Source organism: Oryx dammah, unplaced genomic scaffold (assembly GCF_014754425.2).
Source record: "Oryx dammah isolate SB20612 unplaced genomic scaffold, SCBI_Odam_1.1 HiC_scaffold_11077, whole genome shotgun sequence".
Lineage (NCBI taxonomy): Eukaryota > Metazoa > Chordata > Mammalia > Artiodactyla > Bovidae > Oryx > Oryx dammah.
Window position 1 is genome coordinate 694,399 of NW_024080471.1, and position 12,350 is coordinate 706,748.

A 12,350-nucleotide genomic window follows, 5' to 3' on the forward strand; every position below is an offset into this window, starting at 1 on the left:
AGTTACAAGCCGGAATCAAGATAGCAGGAGAAACATCAACAACCTCAGGTATGTGGATGATACCACTCTAATGGCAGTAAGAGAAGAGGACTTAAAGAGCCTCTTGATGAAAGTGAAGGAGGAGAGTGAAAGAGCTGGCTTAAACTAAATATTAAAAAAACTAAGATCATGGCATCCGGCCCCATTACTGCACGACAAGTAGAAGGGAAAAGAGTGGAAGTAGTGACAGATTTTCTCTTCTTGGGCTCCAAAATCACTGCGGATGGTGACTGCAGGCCTTAGAATCAGAAAATGATTGCCTCTTGGCAGGAAAAGCGATGACAAACCTAGACACCTAGACAATGTATTGAAAAGCAGAGAACATTAGTCTGCCAACAAAGGGCCATATAGTCAAGGCTATGGTCTTCCCAGTGGTCAGGTATGGTTGTGAGAACTGGACTATAAAGAAGGCAGAGTGCCAAAGAATTGATGCTTTCTAACTGTGGTGCTGGAGAAGATTCCTGAAAGTTCCTTGGACAGCAAGGAGATCAAACCAGTCAATCTTAAGGGAGATCAACCTTGAATATTCACTGGAAGGACTGATGCTGAAGCTTCAGTAGTTTGGACCTGAAGCTCCAGTCATCTGTGTGCATCAGATGACTCACTGAAAAGTCCTTGATGCTGGGAAAGATCGAGGGCAGAAGGAGAAGAGGGCATCAGAGGATGAGATGGCTGGATGGCCTCACTGATGCAATGAACATGAACTTGGGCAAACTCCAGGAGATAGTGAAAGACAGGGAGGTCTGGTGTGCTGCAGTCCATGGTGGTCACAAACAGTTGGACACAACTGGGTGACTGAATAACAATTATTACAGTTTGGCTAAGATTGCTTATACTAGTTTGATAGACAAGGGTTTGAATTTCAGCTAGGCCACAAGTAACTGCCTGATCTCATATAAATATTTTAACATCCACTGAGAGCAGGAGAAGGGGGCAACAGAGGATGAGATGGTTAGATAGCTTCACTGACTCAATGGTCATGAGTTTGGGTAAACTTCAGGAGTTGGTGATGGATGGGGAGGCCTGGCATGCTGCAGTGCATGGGGTCGCAAGAGGGTCAGACATGACTTAACGACTAAACAAAAAACAACAACAAAAAAGTCTTCATATTCTCACAGGGTCAATGATTATTAAATGAGGCAATGAAGACATACAAAACATTTTATACACCATCTAGCATGTAGTAGACAATAGACGTTAGCTAATTTAACATTACTCTGATAGACAAAAGCAATACTAATTGACTTGATCCTTTAGTCTAATTAATGCATAAGTTTTCTAATTCACTCCAAAATGTCAGTGCCTCCAAGTCTTGAATGATTATTATTTTTTGGAAATCCTATAAATAGGTTGACATTCATTAGGGTCCAGATATACCCAAGCATTTCTGAGTAAATCAATATATGCTGAAAGAGGCTATATGTTCCCAACCTTGATGTGACATTTGAATATAATCTCTAAATTACACCATGCTTCCCACTCGAATATATTCTCAAAAAAAAAAAAAATCACTGCAGGTCACATCTAATTTCCTGTTTTTAAAATATCATTTAATCTTAATACTTGCCACTCTGTTTGCTATAGTCTTTCTTTCCATAAGCCTCTAGTTTTTATTTTGGCACAATATATCACTTTTTATTACCTCTTTTCTCTGTACCCAATTCTTAAGCATCTCGTTTTGAACTATTTCTCTTAGATTTATGCTTACAGCACATCCTACTGATCTGTATATTTTTCATGGTTATTTCACATACAAATCATTAATAAAGGTTTTCAGAAAGCATATTTCCCAAGAATCGTAGTATTCAATGGCATTTCATCCCAATTTTGGATCGTAAATCTCTACTCTGTAAGTATTGTTACTGGGGTTGCTTTAAATCCATCTAACAGTACTTCTTTATTAAGGGAATTCCAGTTCATTTTTCAAGAAACTTCTATGGGGTACTATTTTATTCTTCACCAATGATGAAAATGCATTTACTGAACCAGCTGCAAGGCTACTGAAACCTCCTGATACCAACTTTTTCACAGCTTCTCATCACTCTAGAGGTTAGGAGTTACAAATGGAGGACATAAAAATTCAACTGTTACAATATTAGGAAAATAGTTCTACAGGGAACACAGGCACCTGAATACTAATGGAAATTTTCCTCTCTGTTAAGGCAATCTCTGGCTTCCCCGGTGGCTCAGTCTATAAAGAACCTGCCTGCAGTGCAGGAGACCTGGGTTCAATCCCTGGGTCAGGAAGATGCTCTGGAGAAGGAAATGGCAACCCACTCGAGTATTCTTTCCTGGGAAATCCCATGGACAGAGGAGCCTGGCAGGCTACAGTCCATGGGGTTGTAAGAGTTAGACATGACTTAGTGACTAAACTACCACCACCACCAAGGCAATCTATGTGGTCAAAGCAGGGGAATATGACTACTCTGGAACATCAGACTCTGAAGTTCAAGTCACTAATATTAAAAAGAATCTGAATATAGTTAAATTACAATGCTCATGGACTTCACAGAATTTTGATCTGTGTGAAACCAAGAAAATCGGTCAATCTCTATGGTGCTGACCCTTCACATAAAACAGTAGATACAGCAGTTCAGAGAAGAAACACAATATGTAGCTTTCACTGACGTAAGAATCAGCACAAGATTAATGCTTCACACCATTTGTAGGCTTGTCTTTTCAGCATGCTAGAAGCTGAAGTTGAACGGATCTATGAAGACCTACAAGATCTTTTAGAACTAACAAACACCCCCAAAAGATGTCCTTTTCATTATAGGGGACTGGAATGCAAAAGTAGGAAGTTAAGAAACACCTGGAGCAACAGGCAAATTTGGCCTTGATATACAGAATGAAGCAGGGCAAAGGCTAATAGAGTTTTGCCAAGAGAATGCACTGGTCATAGCAAACACCCTCTTCCAACAACACAAGAGAAGACTCTACACATGGACATCACTAGATGGTGAACACTCAAATCAGATTGATTATATACTTTGCAGCCAAAGATGGAGAAGCTCTATACAGTCAGCAAAAACAAGACTGGGAGCTGACTGTGGCTCAGATTATGAAGTCCTTATTGCCAAATTCAGACTGAAATTGAAGAAAGTAGGGAAAACCACTAGACCTTCAGGTATGACCTAAATCAAATCCCTTATGATTATACAGTGGAAGTGAAAAATAGATTTAAGGGACTAGATCTGATAGATAGAGTGCCTGATGAATTATGGACTGAGGTTTGTGACACTGTATAGGAGACAGGTTTCAAGACCATCCCCATGGAAAAGAAATGCAAAAAAGCAAAATGGCTGTCTGAGGAGGCCTTACAAATAGCTGTGAAATGAAGAGAAGTGAAAAGCAAAGGAGAAAACGAAAATAGAAGCATCTGAATGCAGAGTTCCAAAGAATAGCAAGAAGAGATAAGAAAGCCTTCCTCAGAGGTCAATGCAAAGAAATAGAGGAAAACAACAGAATGGGAAAGACTAGAGATCTCTTCAAGAAAATTAGAGATACCAGGGAACATTTCATGCAAAGATGGGCTCGATAAAGGACAGAAGTGGTATGGACTTAACAGAAGCAGAAGATGTTAAGAAGAGGTGGCAAGAATACACAGAAGAACTGTACAAAAGAGATCTTCACGACCAAGATAATCACAGTGGTGTGATCACTCACCTAGAGCCAGACATTCTGCAATGTGAAGTCAAGTGGGCCTTAGAAAGCATCACTATGAGCAAACTAGTGGACGTGATGGAATTCCAGTTGAGCTATTTCAAATCCTGAAAGATGATGCTATCAAAGTACTGCACTCAATATGCCAGCAAATTTGGAAAACTCAGCAGTGGCCACAGGACTGGAAAAGGTCAGTTTTCATTCCAATCCCAAAGAAAGGCAATGCCAAAGAATGCTCAAACTACTGCACAATTGCACTCATCTCACATGCTAGTAAAGTAATGCTCAAAATTCTCCAAGCAAGGCTTTAGCAATACGTGAACCGTGAACTTCTAGATGTTCTAGCTGGTTTTAGAAAAGGCAGATGAACCAAATTGCCAACATCCGCTGGATCATTAAAAAAGCAAGAGAGTTCCAGAAAAACATCTATTTCTGGTTTATTGACTATGCCAAAGCCTTTGACTGTGTGGATCACAATAAACTGTGGAAAATTCTAAAAGAGATGAGAATACCAAACCACCTGACCTGCCTCTTGAGAAACCTATATGCAGGTCAGGATGCAACAGTTAGAACTGGACATGGAACAACAGACTGGTTCCAATAGGAAAAGGAGTACGTCAAGGCTGCATATTGTCACCCTGTTTATTTAACTTATATGAAGAGTACATCATAAGAAACACTGGGGTGGAAGAAGCACAAGCTGGAATCAAGATTGCTGGGAGAAATATCAATAACCTCAGATATGCAGATGACACCACCCTTATGGCAGAAAGTGGAGAGGAACTAAAAAGCCTCTTGATGAAAGTGAAAGAGGAGAGTGAAAAAGTTGGCTTAAAGCTCAACATTCAGAAAATGAAGATCATGGCATCTGGTCCCATCACCATCACTTCATGGCAAATAGATGGGGAAACAGTGGAAACTGTGTCAGACTTTATTTTTTTGGGCTCCAAAATCACTGCAGATGGTGATTGCAGCCATGAAATTAAAAGATGTTTACTCCTTGGAAGGAAAGTTATGAGCAACTTAGATAGCATATTAAAAAGCAGAGACATCACGTTGCCAACAAAGGTCCATTTAGTCAAGGCTATGGTTTTTCCAGTGGTCATGTATGGATGTGAGAGTTGGACTCTGAAGAAATTGAGTGCTGAAGAATTGATGCTTTTGAACTGTGGCGTTGGAGAAGACTCTTGAGAGTCCCTTGGACTGCAAGGAGATCCAACCAGTCCATCCTAAAGAAGATTCTTAGTCCTCAGTGTTCATTCGAAGGACTGATGCTGAAGCTGAAACTCCAGTACTTTGGCCACCTCATGGGAAGAGTTGACTCATTAGAAAAGACCCTGATGCTGGGAGGGATTGAGGACAGGAGGAAAAGGGACAACAGAAGATGAGATGGCTGGATGGTATCACCGACTCAATGGACATGAGTTTGGGTAAACTCTGGGAGTTGGTGATTGACAGGGAGGCCTGGTGAGCTGTGATTCATGGGGTCACAAAGGGTCAGACACGACTGAGCAACTGAACTGAACTGACAGTCTTACTTGGCTATCACACTTTTTCTCAAGTGTAATTGTCTTAAGCTTTTCTTATGCATAATCAAATTAATATATCCCTACATCTAGGAACTCAACTCTTTTCTGATTATATTCCCTTGCCAAAGGGAAACTGTGAAATCATGATGTAGTAGAGCACTGTTGTTGTTAGTTGCTAACTTGTGTCAGACTCTTTTGCAACCCCATGGACTGTAGCCCTCCAGGGTCCTCTGTCCATGGGATTTCCCAGGCAAGAATACTGGGATGAGTGGCCATTTCCTTCTCCTGAGATACCAAGGGAACATTTCATGCAAAGATGGACACAATAAAGGACAGGAAAGTCAACGACCTAACAGAAGCAGAAGAGATTAAGAAGAGGTGGCAAGAAGAAACAGAAGAACTGTACAGAAAAGGAGTACAATGGTATGATAGCCAGACATGTTGGGAGTCTGAAATCAAGTAATCCTTAGGAAGCATTACTACAAACAAAGCTAGCAGAGGTGATGGAATTCCAGCTGTGCTATTTCAAATCCTAAAAGATGATTCTGTTGAAGTGCTGCATTCAGCATGTTAGCACACTTGGAAAACTCAGTAGAAGCCACAGGACTGAAGAAGTCAGTTTTCATTCCAATCCCAAAGAAGGGCAATGCCAAAGAATGTTCAAACCACCACACAGTTGTCCTTATTTCACATGCTATCAAGGTAATCCTTAAAATCCTTCAAGCTAGGTTTCAGTAGTATCTGAACTGAGAACTTCCAGATGTACAAGCTGGATTTAGAAAAGGCAGAAGAATCAGAGGTCAAATTGCCAACATCCACTGGGTCCCAGAAAAAGCAAGAGAATTCCAGAAAAACACCTACTTCTTCATTGACTAAACTTTTGACTCTGTGGATCACAACAAACTGGAACATTCTTAAAGAGATGGGAATACCAGACCACCTGACCTATGTCCTGAGAAATGTGTATGCAGGTCAAGAAGCAACAGTTAGAACTGGACATGGAACAATGGACTGGTTCCATATTGGGAAAGGAGTATGTCAAGGCTGTATGTTGTCATCTTGTTTATTTAACTTCTATGCAGAATACATCATGAGAAATGTCAGACTGTATGAAGCACAAGCTGGAATCAAGACTGCAGGGAGAGATATCAATAACCTCAGATATGCAGATGACACCACCCTTATGGCAGAAAGTGAAGAGGAACTAAAGAGCCTCTTGATGAAAGTGAAAGAGGAGAGTGAAAAATGGCTTAAAACTCCACGTTCAAAAGATCACAGCATCCGGTCCCATCACTTCATGGCAAATAGATGGGGAAACAATGGAAACCAGAAAGCCCAAAACTTTATTTTCTTAGGCTTCAAAATCACTACAGATTGTGACTGCAGCCATGAAAGTAAAAGATGCTTGCTCATTGGTGGAAGGAAAGCTATGACAAACCTAGAAATCATATTAAAAAACAAAGAGATCACTTTGCTGATGTGGTCCGTACAGTCAAAGCTATGGTTTTTCCAGCAGTCATGTATGCATGTGAGAGTTGGACCATAATGAAGGCTGAGCACCAAAGAATTGATGCTTTCCAACTATGGTGCTGGTGAAGACTCTTGAGAGTCCCTTGGACTGCAAGGGGATCAAATCAGTCAATTCTAAAGGAAATCAACCCTGAATATTCATTGAAGGACTGATGTGGGAACTCTAATACTTTGGCCATTTGATGCAAAAAGCCAACTTATTGGTAAAAACCCTGATGCTGGAAAAGAAGGGAGCAGGAGAAGGGGGTAACAGAGGATGAAAAGTTTGATGGCATCATTGATTCAATGGATATGAATCTGAGCAAATTCCAGGATATAGAGAAGGACAGGAAAGTCTGGCATGCTGCAGTCCATGGGGTCACAAGTCAGGCACAACTGAGCAACTGAACAAGAACAACAAGCAAGGAGACCCAGGGGCAGATGAAAGTGGGAATACTCAAGAGGCATTATCAGTTTATTTTGTTAGTTATTAGCAGTTCAGCACTAAATGGTGTGAAAAGTAGCAGAATCTATTAATACAGGCCTGAACTGCTTTTGCTGCTCCTTTTCTCCAAGAGTGTACAGCAAACACAACTTGTTTCCATAATCCTATATTCTGCTTTTTCAATGTACCTGACCCTTTGTTATTTTTATGTGAATTCATTAAGACCTGTGTTTTGTGCTACCTATCTTGTAGTATAGTAGAAACTCTGATGAAGATACACATTTTAAATGAAATTACTGTATGAAATAATCCTTTCTTAGGGAAAAAGTTACTATCCATTGTGGATGTCAATTAAGAGTTCTTTCCTCCTTCTGTTTCTCTAATAATGGCCTTAGTCCCCCCAGCGTATTTAATAATCTTGAAAAATTATCAATCTATAACCAAATTCAAAGGTCAAAAGCAACAGTTAGAACCAGACATGGAACAATAGACTGGTTCAAAATTGGCAAAGGAATACGTCAAGGCTGTATATTGTCACCCTGCTTATTTAACTCATATGCAAAGTACATCATGTGGAATGCCAGGCTGGATGAAGCACAAGCTGGAATCAAGATTGCTGGGAGAAATATCAGTAACCTCAGATATGCAAATGGCACCACCCTTATGACAGAAAGCGAAGAAGAACTAAAGAGCCTCTTGATGAAAGTGAAAGAGGAGAGTGAAAAAACTGGCTTAAAACTCAACATTGAAAAAAGGAAGATCATGGCATCCAGTCCCATGACTTCATGGCAAATAGATGGGGAAACAATGGAAGCACTGAGAGACTTTATTTTCTTGGGCTCCAAAATCACTGCAGATGGTGACTGCAGCCATGAAATTAAAAGATGCTTGCTCCTTGGAAGAAAAGCTGTGTATGACAAACCTAGACAGCAGAGACATTACTTTGCCAACAAAGATCCATCTAGTCAAAGCTATGGTTTTTCTAGTACTCATGTACGGATATAAGAGTTGGACCATAAACAAAGTTGAGTACCAAAGAATTGATGCTTTTGAAGTCTGGTATTGGAGAAGACTCTTGAGAGCCCCTTGGACTGCAAGGAGATCAAAAGAGTCAATCCTAAAGGAAATGAGTCCTGAATATTCACTGGAAGGACTGATGCTGAAGCTCCAATACTTTGGCTACCTGATTGAAGAACTGGCTCATTGGAAAAGACCCTGATGCTGGGAAAGATTGAAGGCAGGAGGAGAAGGGGATGGCAGAGAATGAGATGATTGGATGGCCTCACCTATTTGATGGACATGACTTTGAGCAAGCTCCAGGCATTGGTGATGGACAGGGAAGCCTGGCATGCTGTAGTCCATGGGGTCACAAAGAGTCAGACATGACTGAGCAGCTAGACTGAACTGATAACCAAATTTATTTAATTGACATTTATGGAGGTACTTCCACGTAGTAAGATAACAACCATCATTTTTCAAGTCTAAAACTTCCAGGAAAATAGTGGTTACAGTTCATATCAAACTTAAAAAAATTAATAACCTTTATACGTAAATGGATCCAATTAGCATTTATGTTGTGACTTCTAATAGCAGTTATGGATAGAATACTTTGGAGTATTAAAATAAGCCTGCTTCATGAAATTATGTAGAGAGTCTAGTCAATGAGCAAAATTATAATTTATTTATTCCCACTTAGGTAACTAAAAGCACTATTAATGTAGGAAACTTATAAATAGACACATCATTTTTACATATCACACTTCAGAACATAAATATTAAAATATTTTTAAAATGCCTACATATGCAAGGCATTAAGCTATTATTTATGCATAATTATTTACTTGGCTTTCTATAATATTTAAATAGTAATTTCTTATTTCTTTATGAAGGCATGCAGGAAACAGACCCAATATAACAGGGATATTAAAAAGTCTCTAAAATACTTGGAATATATTTTTTCTGCATTTGGTCATTACCAACTAATTTCAAGAAAATTTACATAGTATGATAATTTCACAGCTTCCCCAATACAAAAAATACTGCATAGAAAATCTGTACTTCTATATTGTAATGAGATGCTTTATTATGAGGTTAATGAAGCTTAATATTCAAGGATCCTCATTTGCATGGTCCTCTTCCATGGCCCAATACATTGATTTTTATTTATAATTATTCTTTTTTCTAAAGAGAGTCTTCCAAATTATATAATGTTGAGACGACACAATATTTAGATCCACTCTTCCAGAGTGGGTTTAAACGTTTCTTAATGAATCAGGCTAATTTTAACTTATTCTATTTTAAAATAAAAATACACCTTTATATAACAGTATATAAGGCATTTAACATACCTTTATATAAGGCATATAACATGATTATTTAATATACATATACATAGTGAAATGATAATTATAGTCAAGTTAACATTTCAGTTATCTTTTTTTAAAATGGTGAAAATACCTGAAATATATTCTCTTAGCAAATCTTCAGTATTTGATAAAGTATTGTTAACTATAGTCATCATGCTATATATCAGACCTCTAGACTTACGAGTGTAACTTTTCACCTTCTGACCAGTATCTCTACATTTCCCCTACCCTTTCTGCTCCTGTAAACCACCATTCTTTCTACCCTCTGCTTCTATGAACTCAACTTTTTGTGATTCCACATTTAAATGAGATCATATACAAATCTTTGACTCACAATGGGATTACATCCCAATAAACCCATAGTAAACTGAAAAGACATTTAATATGCCTAACCTACCGAACATCATACCTTAGCATAAAAGTGAAAGTGAAGTCGCTTAGTCGTGTCCAACTCTGCAACCCCATGTACTGTAGCCTACCAAGCTCCTCTGTCCATGGGATTTTCCAGGCAATAGTACTGGAGTGGATTGCCATTTCCTTCTCCAGGGGATCTTCCCAACCCAGGGATCAAACCCGGGTGTCCCGCATTGTAGACAGACGCTTTACCATCTGAGCCACCAGGGAAGTCCTTAGCATAGCCTGCCTTAAATATACACTTAGAACATGTATATTAGCCTATAGGTAGACAAAATCATCTAACAGAAGGCCAATCTGATAATAAAGTGTTGTATATCTCATATAACTTATTGAATACTACACTGAAAGTGAAAGATAGAATGGTTGTAAGTGTATTGGTTGTTTACCCTGTGTTCATATTTCTAACTGAGTACTGTGGTTCACTGCTACTTCCCAACATCTCAAGAGTGTATAGCACGCATATCGCTAGCTCAGGAAACAAGTAAAATTTAAACTTTGAAGTACAGCTTTCACTGAATGCATATTGTTTTTGCACCATCATAATGTTACAAAAAATTCTTGAGTTGAACCATTGAAAGTTGGGGACCATCTGTAGTGATATTCTATATTCATCTGGCTTATTTCATTAGGCATAATGTTCTTCAAGTTAACAATGTTGCTGCAAATTATGGGATCTTCTCCTTTAATGTTGAGTAATATTTCATTGTTTATATGTATATCACAATTATTTTAACCATTTATTCTTTGACATACACTTAGGTTGTTTCCATAACATGGCTATTGTGAGTAACCCTACAATTAATACAGCAACGGAGCTACTTCTTTGAGGTACTTAATTCATTTTGAATTAATTTTCTCTGAGTATATACCCAAAGGAAGAATTAGTAGATCATAGAGTAGCAAGAACAATCAGACTAGAAAAAATAAGAAGCATCCAAATCAGAAAGGAAGAAGTAAAATTACTCCTGTTTATATATGCAAAATTCTATTTGTAGAAAACCCTAAAGTCTCAACAACAAAAAATGGTTCAAACTAATAAACAAATTTAGTAAAGTTGTAGGATACAAAAATCAGACACAATTCTTTACACCAATAATGAACTATCTGAAAAAACATCAACAAAGTAATATTCATAATACCATCAAGAAGAATACAATACTTAGAATAATCTTAACCAAGGAAGTAAAATAACTGTACACTGAAGACTACAAAACATTGATTAAAGAACTGAAGAAGACACAAATTAATGAAAAGATATATCATGTTCAAGAATTAAAAGAAGTAATACTGATGAAATGTACATACTACCCAAAACAATATACAGATTCAACATAATCTTTATAAAATTTCAATGGCAGTTTTCACAAAACTAGAAAAAACAATCTTAAAATTCATATGGGACAACAAAAGACCCCAAATAGGCAAAACAATCCTGAGGGGAAAAAATCAGAAACACTTCCTGATTTCAAATTCTATCACAAAGCTATAGTAATCAAAGCAGTATGGTACTGGCTTCAAAAGAGACAAATAGACTAACAGAACAGAACAGGACAGCCCAGAAATAAACCCAGGTATACACAGTCAACTAATTTTCCACAAGGGCATGAAGAATACCTGAGGAGGAAAGGGTAGTCTCTTCAACAAATGGTGCTGAGAAAAAGGGAGTATGCACATGCAAAAGAATGAAATTGGACCCTTACCTTAAACCATACACAAATATAAACTCAAAATGGATTAAACATTTACACATAAGACCTTGAAGCCATTAAACTCCTAGAATAAAACACAGGGAAAAAAGCTCCTTGACACTGGCTTTTACCAATTATTTTTGAATATGATACCAAAAGCTCAGCTAATCAAAGCAAGAATAAGCAGAACTATATTCAATGAAAAAGCTTCTGCATAGCAAAGAAAGCACTCAATGAAAAGAAAGGTAACCTATATATAGGGAGAAAATATTTGCAAACCATGCATATGAAAATGGGTTAATATCCAAAACACATAAGGAACTCATACTCAACATCAAAATGAACAAACAAAATCATCCCCCAAAACATAGAATCCAAGTAATTTTGTTAAAAATGGGCAAAGGGCTGGAACAGACATTTTTGAAAAGAAGATATACACCTATCCAATTGGCAGATGAAAAGGTGCTCAATTATCACTAGGCATCAGGGAAATACAAATCAAAACCATAATAAGATAGTATCTCATACCTGTTGGATAGCTATTATTAAAAAGAAAAAAAAAAGTGCTGGTGAGGAAATAGAGAAAAAGGAAATCTTCTACACTGTTGGTGGGAATGTAAATTGGTACAGCTATTATGAAAAACAGTTATAAAGTTTCCTTAAAAATGTAACCTATTCATTAGAGGTGATCTCA

At 38.0% G+C, this 12,350-nt stretch overlaps 1 protein-coding gene across 2 annotated transcripts in view; it reads right to left on the minus strand.

Annotated features, from left to right (window-relative positions):
• The window catches only part of LOC120860448 (phytanoyl-CoA hydroxylase interacting protein-like), a 122,231-nt gene that overhangs the window by 50,299 nt on the left and 59,582 nt on the right, over positions 1-12,350 (minus strand). The gene's annotated exons all lie outside the window — the stretch shown is intronic.